Source organism: Microtus ochrogaster, chromosome 1 (genome assembly GCF_000317375.1).
Source record: "Microtus ochrogaster isolate Prairie Vole_2 chromosome 1, MicOch1.0, whole genome shotgun sequence".
Lineage (NCBI taxonomy): Eukaryota > Metazoa > Chordata > Mammalia > Rodentia > Cricetidae > Microtus > Microtus ochrogaster.
This window is the reverse complement of record NC_022009.1, coordinates 83,648,798-83,661,270: the sequence shown is the minus strand read 5'-3', so window position 1 is coordinate 83,661,270 and position 12,473 is coordinate 83,648,798. Positions and strand designations below refer to the sequence as shown.

Genomic DNA, 12,473 nt, shown 5'->3' with positions numbered 1-12,473 from the left:
TTGTAATACATGCAAGACATGCCCTAAATAAGAAGGATCTTCTGAAAGAAAATGAAGAAAAACAAAAAAGCAGCCCGGAATAAAAGCATTTACAAGCATCTGCACAAGGCCTTTAGTCAGTGTTTTAAACCCCTTCATTCTCAGGTAAGGGATTAAGAGGCCGAGAGAGGTACCCTCGGCGAGGGTGAGGATACTGGAGGTTGGCAGTGTCGGCATCGCAAGAGTGCTCTACCAGAGGAGCAGGAGGAGGAAGGAGCTGGGCACAACTGGACCATCTTGATCCAGCCCGTGGGGAATCCAGAGGGGGAAAGAAATACCTGAAATAATGAAGACAGGAACAAAACACCAAAACAAAAACAACAGGGGGAAGGAGGGAGGGGGAAACAGAAGAAAAAGAGAAAAGCAGTAAATACAAAGAGAACCAAAGAAGAGAAAACATGCTGGAAAGAAAAAAAAGGAAAAAAAGCTTGTATATTCATGCCAAAACCAATGGAACATAATAGTATAAATCAAGACTCTCACTTAAATCAAGGTTGCTTAAGTAAGTATAAAAATTTGGGAGAAAAAAAAATCTGTTAAAGTTAAAATGCCAAAAAATTGTCAGTACATATGTTACAGAGACATTAATTTTATAAATTTAAAGCCTTATCTAATCTCTCATTTGATTCCGTAATTTACAAATCTAATATGCCTTCCATTTGGAGCAAAGCTGTATTTGCTGCAGCAGCAGGCACAACTGTTTAGTGCACACATGATACTGAGAACAAACCCAAACACGCTCTCACACTGGAAAGCTGACTACTGCAACATGCTTTTGAAAAATATAATCATTGAACAGTTTTGGTTTCCTGCAAAAAACTGAGAATCGCTACAGGTTTGGTGTCTAAAAAGGCTCAAAGAATTACAGTCTGTTATTCTGCCATCTTATAACTTACCCATAATATGTATGCAATTTAGTAAATAAAAAGGTGCATAACTTTATCAAAGTTAAGAGTTTTAGAAGACAGGAATTCATTGAAACAACACATTAAAAATCCTGAGACATGGAATTTCAACTGCATGCAAATTTTCAGCAAAATGTCAACTCTTCTGTTTCCAAATTGTCTAAAAGGAAACCAAGTTGTATAGAAGCACACCATCAGCATTCATGCACATAATAGAAGCAGCCATCTCTTTACTGAATATGGGATGAAAATTTAAAAGTGCTTCCACTATTTTACTACCAAAAAAAACTATAGCAAATGCTAATGTGATGTTTAGCTACAAACCATTTTATCTGAACTCTGGTGCTACGTTAATTATCTGCTCCTTTACTAGTATTTTTAATTACAAGAAAAACCAGTTGTGTAGATAATATCACCTATAAAGCAGTTCTACAAAAGGTGAACAAATTAGCACTCAAAACAATCTTTTTGAAAAATATTTGTTCAATTTTCAAATTAACATTATAAAAACTCATCATTTTAGCTTATTGTTTTAGAAAATAAAAGACAATCCCTATATTCTCCAAATGGAATAATATTGTATTTTTCCTCCTCCCAATAGTTTATGAGGATAGTAGCAATCTTTTCTGGTTTTTTTAAGCCCAAGTTAGTCTAAAGAACATATCAAAAAATTTTTTTGGTGACGATGTCTCAACAAAAATCCTTTCCATTTATAGTGTCGGTAAACTGACTTGTACAAAAAAATTATATACACTGCAATTGTAAAGGCCTTTCGGACTGTGTTTAGTAGTGATCAGGCTTCTGGTGCATCTTGGGAGAGATCAAACAGCGCTGGGGAAGGGGAAAAGGAGTTCGATTTCCATTCCTGTGTGCATGCAACAAGCAGCCAAACAGCAAAGTTACTCCAGCTAGCTACAAGTACAACTCAGCTGTGCTTTCTGCCAGCAGAAGATCCATTTAGTGAGTTCTGAAGATTTGAAATATTTGAGCTTAGTGAAGGATTTGAGTTTCCCAGTTGAGAACTCCCATTTACTGGGCTCCCGTTACCTTTCAAAATACCAGTACACTTCCAATTGTCCATGTAATTAGCTTTCCACAACCTCATGCAGGCATCATCTCCTGAGGACGCCAGTACTGTTCTTGTAATGTTCCAACTCACCCTCCAGAATTATGATTATCAAACTGAGCCACAATATGGATTTCAAATTTTGTGGGATCACCAGAAGTAAGTTCTTTCCTCACAGATTTTAATGTGAAAATTCTTACATCTTTGGTTGCTATTGCCAGGATATGGAAAGATCTTCCCAAATTTGCAGCAAAGGCAATATCATGAACAGGATCTTTGACGGTCATAAGAGTTTCCACTTTTGCATATTTCCTGGTGTTTTCATTGGATTAAAAAATCTGAACCTTGGCCATGGCATTTGGACTGCTGTCATCACTTCCCACGGCGATCATGGGGGAGTGAGCACGAGAGCTGGAAGAGTTCCAAGAAATGCAACTACAGCTCAGCTTACATGAGATCTCGTGCTGTAGGGACCACTGGCTGAGATTCATAACGTCTCGAGCCTCATACATTCTTACTATAACATTTGCTGAACAGGTTGCTAACATCAGACCCATATGTTTGGGAGCAAATTTCACATCAGTAACAGATGTTCTGCTCTCCACTAGAGTTGCCCTCTTCACCCAGTGACTCTGTCCTCGAACTTTATCGTTTGATTCTCCTACTATTTCTTCCCAAAGAGCCGCTGTTCGGTCAAAAGAACAAGAAGCCAAAACTTGTCCAAATTCAGGATGAGCCCATGTCACACGCTACACAGATCCACTGTGTGTCTTCCAACTAGCAGTGCAATGCCAATCTCCGCTTTCACTTTTATCCCAGACCTTGACGCTCTGGTCGCTGGAGCAGGTGGCCATCCGGCACCCGTGGAAGTCGAAAGACACTTTGTGGATGAGTTCCTTGTGGTCCCCCGCGATCCTGCATGCCACAAACATGGCCGCTGCTGTCTGCCCGAGAGGGCGGCGGCGGGGCCAGCAGCCCCCGGACCCTAGAACTATGTTTCTTACCATGATGATAATGTACTAAGCCACTGCAATGTAAGGAAGTCCCCAATTCCTTGGTTATGATGTCTCTTCATAGCAATATAACAGTGAATAAGACAACTAAAAAAGAAAAGAAAAGGAAAGCTATAAAATTAATATAAAATTATTCCATATTAAACCAAGATGTCTGTCTTGGTTTGTTTTCATTGCTATGATAAAACACTTAACCAAAACCAACTTGGGAAAAAAAGGGTTTATTTGGCTTACAATGCAATGTTTCAGCCCATCATTGAGAACCATCAGGTCAGGAAATTCAACAGGAACTGAAACAATTACCATGTAGAAATGCTGTTTACTTGCTTGCTCAGTTTTCTTTTTTATACAAACCCATAACCACCTGCTAAGAGATGATACTACCCATATCAATAATAACTAATTAAGAAAATGCCCCACAGACATATACCCAGAGACCAATCTGATAAAGGCAGTTTCTCAGCTGAGACTCCTTATTTCTCGATGATTCAAGTTTGTGTCAAGTTAACAAAACTAATCAGCACAATATCCTAAATCCAATGTTCTTAAGCACAACCCTCAAAGTCCTAAACCATCAGTCTCTATAAGAATGATAAAAAATGTTGGGCAGTGGCGGGGCACACCTTTAATCCCGGCACGTGGGAGGCAGAGGCAGGCCGATCTCTATGAGTTCAAGGCCAGTGTGGTCTACAGAGTGAGTTCCAGGACAGCTAGGAATATTACACAAAGAAGCCCTGTCTTGAGAAACCAAACCCTGCCAAAAAAGGATGACAGCAAAAAGGTTAACAGAGTCGAGAGAGAATCACAATAAGCCGGAAATCATAAAAGTGTGTGGAGAAATTATTAAGGAGAGGGTAGAATTTTCCATGAGAGAACAGGACAATGTAGATGAGCTAGAAATTTTTAGAAAAGGGCTTTCTTTTTTTAATTTGAACTCACTTTGGTCACCAACAGAAGAGAAACAGTAGTGACTAAGGGTGCCCAAGAAGATCACCATGGAGCCACACTTCCAAATGCAAAAGCAAGGTTTCATTTATTAAGTACAGGCTAGCAGTCTAACACAGTCTAACACAGCAGATGGAGGGAGTAGATAAAGACAAAAAACACAAAACAATCACAAGGTTACAATCTCAAAATATAAAGCTATGTATCCTATATCACAATTGGCTAAAGGTGAGGTAAAGCTCAGCTGTTAGCTCCTGATAGGCTATTAGTATCTAAGGGGGATAGACAGCCCCCCCCTGGTTACGTCCTCCAGAAATCTGCTGACCCTGTACTATCTGCAGGGGCTGCTTGAAATATTACCCAGCTGATATCACCCAGCTGATAGGGGAAGTTGGGTGTGGGAATGGGCTGCAGTCAGCAACTTTATGTAACTTAGGTTTCTTCATTAGCTAATACTTCCCCTAAAGAGAAGTCCTACAGCCTTCAGCTTATCCTGGGGGCTGGGGTATAGTTCAAGGTCCTAAAAGGATCCAGCACAGAAATTGAATCTTTTCTGGCCTTTAACTAATGACACAGGAAGTCTTTCAGAGTCATTATCCCTGTGACAACTGGACTCATTGCCTAGTAGAGTTTAAAAATGCAGTTAAAATTTAAACTTAGAAATCACACTTCATGTCCAGCAGGTCCATCCTGATTCCACTATGGGCTTCTTATCTCACCATTATTTCCAATGCAAGAATTGAGACATGTAACTTTACACCTAATGAGATCGTATACTGGGTCATTAAACTGCCCCAGGATACCACCTAGACCTCCTGTTGCCTGCAAGATGTAGGATTCTCAGCTGCTTCTCCAGCAACATGTCTGCCCTTATGCTGCCATGCTCCCCGCCATGATGATAATGAACTGAATCTAGGAAACTGTGTGTCCCTTCAACTAAATGCTTTCCTTATAAGAGTTACCATGGTCATATTGTCTCTTCACAAAAACAAAAACCCTAGCTGAGATACCCCCATAACTCTTCCACCTCTTCTTGCCAACTCCATGCGTCACTTTAAATCTTATTGATTCTACTTTATGCTGCCAATGTATGTATTAGTATAAGACCACTAATTGTACCATGGGCAGTCAACCTATCAGAGGCTACATTTCTGAAGATACTGACTGAGCCTTCCACCCCAGTCATAAATAAAAGCAGTGGTAATCCACAGGAAGAAGTCACATAGACACTAGTTATAAATACTATGAAAAGCCATCAATGTTTATAAGAATAAGTAACTTTGTGTGACATTTAGATAAGACTCAGACTGAAGCTCAGTTTTAAATAAATTCCAACCTGTCAGTTTCCCCAAGTAGTCATTTTGGTGAAGCGTAATCCTTTCAGTCAGTGTCAATGTTAATATGAGAAAACCAAAATAACTTTCAATCATCAAACATCTCTCATCTTTAACACTATGAAGTAATGTGTGATCATGTGGGGTGCAAAAGTTAGAGTGAAGGCTTATACTTTGGGCAGACAGTAGGAATTTGGGGTAAGAGTTCCATTGTAGAGATGATGTATAGGTCAGAAGCCTATTTGTAGTCTCATATTTTGTGGGACAGATTCCACTGCTCATGACTAGGAGTTGTGCTATAGGTGCAGGATGGGCCAACCAGAACCCTACACAGCTTCTGAAGTGGAGAGGGATGGGGACCTGGAACTAACCATTAGAGAGAAGCATCACCCTGAAAATCTGACTCACCTTTTGGGTTTCACCATAAAATAACTACTGAGTCATGTGGACCAGAAATGATGACTGTAGTAGAAGAATGAGTGCTGGGGAAGGGCAGCTTTCATTGTTTTCCATGGTAAAAAACAGCTCTGGGAGCTAACCCTGTTCCATTGTCCAGTCTTGGGACTGGAGTCTTGCCCTGGAGAAGGACTGGGGGATTACGATTTAGCTAGTAGTCACTGTGCAATGCCTCCTGGAGAGCCAGAGGGTGAATGTTTTAAGTACTGTTATCTCTAGACTGGAGAGAGAGTGCAATGGCTGCTCCTCCAGAAGACCCAGTTTTATCTCTTAGAACCCACATGTAATTCACAACTCTCTGTAACCACAGTTCCAGAGTCCTCAACACTCTCTTCTGGCCTCTGTGGTACTGCACAAACATGTTGCCTATATAGGTGCCTGCAAGTAAAATACACACATTTATACACACATACATTTATACACACATACATACATACATACATAAAATTAAAACATTAAGTAAAGACAGTACTCTCCCCACAAAAGCGACTGTTGTGTTCTCCCTCACATCTTATCCATTGTCATAACAGTCCTTTGAGATCAGACTGTGATTACTCATGCCAAATCCTTTATTTAAAAAGTCTGTCTCTGCCTGTTGTGATATTTTGTTTGTCTTCTGACAAATAAAGCTTGCCTGAAAATCAGAGGGTGGAGCTTGCCACTAGTTAACCATAGAGATCTGGAGGTCTCTATAGAGAAACAGGAAATGATAAGGCTGGGTGGAGAGAGGAAGTGATAAGGAGGGGCATAGTCAAGATCTTGGCCTTTTTTGGTCTGAGCAGTCAGAGAGGTAAGAGGTGACTGTGGCTGGTCCTTTACTTCTCTGATCTTTCAGCTTTTACCCCAATATATGACTCTGGGTTTTTATTATTAAGATTAATTATGATTGTATTTCATCTGCCAGCAGACCAAACAGAGTAATAGGATCTTCATTGCTCTTAACTTCCAAGTTCACAGAACAGAATCCACAGAGGTTGCATATAAAAAGTGAGACTGAGTATCTTAGAGTTGACCTAAAAATGCTATAAACAACAAAACAATATTTTCTCACTGATATAGTCAGTATCTGGTAAGGCCACTCCTGCTGGCTTATAACCAGCTGCTGCTGCTTCAGCCTTACGTCTGTGAGGAATTATGATAGAAAAGGAGAGAGGGAAAGGGAACAAAGGGGGTAAGACAGCAAGGAAAAAGAACGGGATGGGGAGAAGACTTTATTAAAAGATAGCAGTTCTATACGGGTAGGGTGCCACTCCCATGGTCTCACTGAATCTTGGCTGTGTCTTTAGAAACTTTATCCCCAAACTCAGCAATTCACTGAAGTTACTCTTGGATGTGAATAGCTTCTAACAATTACATTTTCCATCCACAAGGTGAAGCTGTTACACAACTCCTGACCATTGTCAGGCCTGATAATTTTCAAACCTTCAGAATTTGAGAAAAGCTGGAATGGTGAATGATTCCTTCTTGTTTCATAATCTTTCTACCAATCCAATGGACAAGATTGGTAAAAATGAAGAAACGAGTCATGTGGCACAATAAAGACTTTAATCTCTGTAAGACAGATATGTGACCTTTCACAAAGAAAGTGTAATGTCTCTGTATTTATCTATGATATCCACTTGAGCGGCACAGTCACAGTTCTCCAGGGCAGTAGTGATCTGATTTCTCCAGACAGCTAGCCTCCACAGCTAGCCTCCCAAGTGACTTGCATTTTCATAATGTTCTAGGTTAAAGAAAAGCAAGTATGAACTCCATCCAGCCTGGATCTCAAGTTCAATGGTCTACAAGGAAGTCCAAGAAGTAAACTGTTGGAATATTGTAGTGAATACAACAAGAAATTAACTAAGTCACAGTGTTTTGAAAATGAGTTCACGGTAGTCTGGGCAGTCTCCCTCCTTATATTGTCCTTCCATGGGCGAGCCCCTTAATATCAAGTCTTCCTTACATCAAGTCCTAGCATGATAGCATCTTCTGACTGTGCTGATTACCACTCCTTTCATCCACTTCTTACAAAATTAACCCCAATGGTCCTACAGACCTATCTCTTTTCCTTCTGGATTCTGATTGTCATTAGTTGCAAGTGTAAATGAAAATTTCTGATGCATGCTGATCCCTCAGGTGGTCTCTAGAACTAACTAAAAAGGTAAACTGAATTCTGATGCCTTGTCTGGGATGTATAAGATCTGCGTACTGTCACCTCGGATCTAAGAACCACAGACACTCACAGGAATTGTGATCTCAGGATATATTTGGATGCTGGCAGAAGGTATCTCATGCTCTGTTTCATTTGTAACTACCATCTCCTTTTGTCCTATCTACCATCTGTATGGTAGACCATAGAATATTTGAACATTGATGTAGGATTCCCCTCTGTTTTTACCATTACCATTGCCATAATTCTGTGATTACCATTGATTTATAAAGAAGCTGCTTTGTGCCTATAACAGGGAAGAACAGAGCTAGGCGGAAAAATTAAACTGAATGCTGAGAGAAAGAAGATGGAGTCAGGAGCTGCCATGGAAACACCAGAGGGGAAAGATGTGAGCTGCCAGCTGGAACCTTGCTGATAGGCCACGATTCTCATGGTAAAATATAAAATAATAGAAATAGCTTAACCAAATATATAGGAGCTAGCTAGCAGTAAGCTTAAGTGATTTGGCCAAGCAGGGATTTAAATAATACAGTTTCAGTATGATTATTTCGCGGCTGAGCAGCCAGGAACAAACAAGCAGTCATCCTACTACAAATTGGTACACCAGAATGGGGGAAAAAATTTTCACATAAAGGTCAAGAAAGTTTTTTTAAAGGCTTTTAGACCCACAAAAACAGGAGCCAAGGGCAGTTTTTTGCTAGCAGCAAGTTTTCAGATAGGCTCTGTTTGCAAGGGAGGTGCAGTAAAAACTGCACAGCTTCTTTTTTAAAAAGCTGCAGATTCCAGATTCACCACACAAATGGCTCAAACTCTTTCAGGAGGTCCGGTTACGGAGCACTTAAATGAGGTCTGTGCGACAACTTTCTTAATGGTAGCATAGACCTGCTGTGCACCAAAAAATGTCTCTTAGAGGCAGCAAACATGCCCCTTGCCATGTTGGACTGAGCGGAACAAGTAGGCAGGCCATGTTGGCCCTAACTAAGCCTGCTTAGCATTTTAATAAAATGGTGGTTTTGGTCATAATATGATTACAGATACACAATAAAGACAGATTCAGACATAAAAGACCTCTAAATGAGACACAGTGAGTTTTAAAAATGTACATAGGCTTGGGAGAGAAAACAAAAGAAAAAGAAACAGTAAATGTAATATAAAAGAGTACAGTCATAAATTAAAGCAGTAAAGATAATAAAATAAATATTATACTTGTAGAAAAGGCAGGAAAATAAGCCTATTTTAAGTAAAGATGAAATATATACAAAGCGTCTGGATTATGTATATTATTGTGTTTTCTTTGTATTTTTTTAAATTTTCTCTTCTAATGTATTAAATTTTATATTTAATCCACACAACAAATTTGCAAAACTTGGTATGTTTCATTGCTTAGATAAATCTTTCAACAAATAATTGTCAAGTGGGAGCTCAAAACTAGATTTTTCTGATGAAAAGTCTTTGTTCTCTGTGTTAGTTGTTTCTTAACTACTCCAAGGAAAGACCAAAAAGGAAGAGTTCTTTAGACTTTCCGGTTCCAGAGCCTGAGTCCATTGTGGTAGGGAAGCAAGCATAGCACCAGGCACCAGATATGGCTATGGGAACCAGAAACTGTGCATTCGTGATGTGGGAGTCTGCTGTTTTGTGTTGATTTCATTGGTTAAATAAAGAGACTGCCTTGGCCCTTTAAGAGGACAGAAAATTAGGTAGGTGGAGTAAACAGAACAGAATGCTGGGAGAAAGAAGCTGAGTCAGGGAGTCACCATGATTCTCCTACTGGACACAGACACAGGTTAAGATCTTCCCTGGTAAGACATCTCGTGGTGTTACAGGGATATTAGAAATGGGTTAGATCGATATGTAAGAGCTAGCCAATAAGAGGCTGGAACTAATGGGCTAGGCAGTGTTTAAAGGAATACAGTTTCCATGTAATTATTTCTGGTATAAAGCTAGCCGTGCGGGCGGTTGGGTGGCGGGACACAGCCCTGCCGCTCCTATTTCAACAATTCGGATCTTTTTTGTTTGTTTGTTTGTTTTTGTTTATTTTATTTTTTTTTAGTTGTTGCAAAAAAAATTTCTACCTCCTCCCCATTTTCCATTTCCCTCCTCCTCCTCGCATACATCATCCCCTCCCCCTACTCCCCTACCCCTCTCCCCCTCTCTCCCACTCCATCCCCCCTCCCTCTCAAGAATGAAGAGCAGTCCAGATTCCCTGCCCTGCGGGAAGTCCAAGGTCCTCCCACTTCTATCCAGGACCAGGAAGGTGAGCATCCAAACAGGCTAGGCTCCCACAAATCCAGTTCATGTATTAGGATCAAAACCTAGTGCCATTGTCCTTGGCTTCTCATCAGCCTTCATTGTCCGCCACGTTCAGAAAGTCTGGTTTCATCCAATGCTTATTCAGTCCCAGTCCCGCTGGCCTTGGTGAGCTCCCAATAGATCATTTCCACTGTCACAGTGGGTGGGTGCACCCCTCGTGGTCCTGACTTCCTTGCTCATGTTCTCCCTCCTTCTGCTCCTCATTTGGATCTTAAGAGCTCAGTCCAGTACTCCAATTTGGTCTCTGTCTCTGTCTTGATCTATCGCCAGATGAAGGTTCTAAGGTGATATACAAGATATTCATCAGTATGGCTATAGGATAGGGTCATTTCAGGTTCCCTCTCCTCAGTTGCTCAAGGTACTAGCTGGGGACATCTCCCTGGACACCTGTGAGCCCCTTTAGAGTCAAGTCTCTTGCCAACCCTAAGATGGCTCCCTTAATTAGGATATATATTTCTCTGCTCCCGTGTCCACCCTTCCTTTATCCCAACCATCCCATTCCCCCAAGCTCCCCCCAGTCTCCCCTTCAGTTGCCCTCCTACACACAAAGGATAAGGAAACAGAAAAGGAAATCTTTGAATTTTTTTGACTGTGAAGGGGCTAAGTACAGAGAGACATCTCATTGTGTGGGCTGCTAATTTAAATCAACCTATATATTTTAAAGGTATCATGACTTCAGAATCTGGGTCTAAAGATATATTAATCTGGAAAGAGGTTTGCTTTTGTTTCCATAAAAGATAAGAATGCGCAGATTAATTCCTGACTAATCTGGTTTAATGGACCAAGATCCCCAAAAAAGTCACTGTGAACACCCCCAAAAATACTTTACCCCAAAAAAAAGTTTGAATAGAACTATGCCCAAATTTCCACATATTGTTTATAAATGTTTGTTTACATTTAAAGGGGGATATGCTATAGAGATTTGCATTGGTATAGGTCTTGGTTTGTTGATACAAATTTAAGATCAACTTTGGTATATGTGTATTTCTGCTCTTGATTAAGATATTGTGTTTGTGAAGCTCATTTAAAAGTGTAATGTATAATTAAGACATATAGGTTAATAGATAACTATCTATAATAGTCAAGCTCATAGTCATGTTAGTTAGGTTTTCTAGATATATAGAGATATATTTCAGTTAGATAGGTATTATTCAAATTTTTCAGAGACCTTCAGAATATGGCATTTAAAATGTTTTAAGAACTTAGGATTTTTCATGACAATGAGACATATTTGCTCCTGGCAGCACCAACTACTTCAAGAGGATGATGGGCATTGAAGAGGCTTCTTTTGGGCAAGAAACTGCTCTTGCCTGAACTGCTTGATGATATGCTGTATAAACTGAACTTGCAGGACCCATAGAAAAATGACTGCTGAATTTGCCTAAAGGTGAGATGGTTCTTTGGGTTCCTGCTTTATGAAAAAATCTGCCAGACATTCTGCAGGATACAGAAGAAAGTAACTGACAAATTGCCAATATTAGTAGAGCTGTCGTTGAAATTTCCTGTTTCATGAAAAAATCTGCCAGATACTATGGGCAAGTAGACTGAGGATGGGTGCCCACAACATTACCAAAGAACTTTGGGTGATTGAACAGGCAGTGAGATGACTCTGTCAATTCTAGACTTTTGGAAAATGCCTACAACGCATTTCCTGTTTACTTAGGTATTATTATATCCTTCTGCTGTCTTTGATGGAGTTGAAGAATAGATACATAGTTATAGTGATAGTTTTCCTTAGTTATTATAAAAGATAATATAGATATAAATGTTGTAACTTTAATTCTTGCTTGACACCTGTCTTATTATATATAATTTTACTATGTTAAAGTTAAAATCTTCCTTTTTATTTAAACAAAAAGGGAAGGTGATGTGGGATTTCTGTCTATATGCTGTGACTACCATTGATTATTAAAGGAACTGCTTTGTGCCTATAACAGAAAAGAACAGAGGTAGGCTGGGAAAGTAAACTGAATGCTGGGAGACAGAAGGTAGAGTCAGGAGATGTCATGAAGCTACTAGAGTGGAAAGACTATCTGGAAACTTGCTGGTAGGCCATGATCCTTGTGGTAAAATATAAAATAATAGAAATGGGTTAAACAAAGATGTAAGAGCTAGCTCCAGTATGCTTAAGTAATTGGCCTAGCAGAGATTTAAATAATATTGTTTCTGTGGGGTTATTCCAGTGCTGAGCAGCCAGGATCAAACAAGCAGTTCTCCTACTACAGAACATAGTCTGGAGTCAGACATACTGTC

The 12,473-nt window shown here is 39.9% G+C and overlaps 1 pseudogene; it reads right to left on the bottom strand.

Annotated features, from left to right (window-relative positions):
• Window positions 1-6: 6 nt before the first annotated feature.
• Window positions 7-2,942, bottom strand: LOC101997297 (annotated as a pseudogene).
• Between the last annotated feature and the right edge of the window lie 9,531 nt (window positions 2,943-12,473).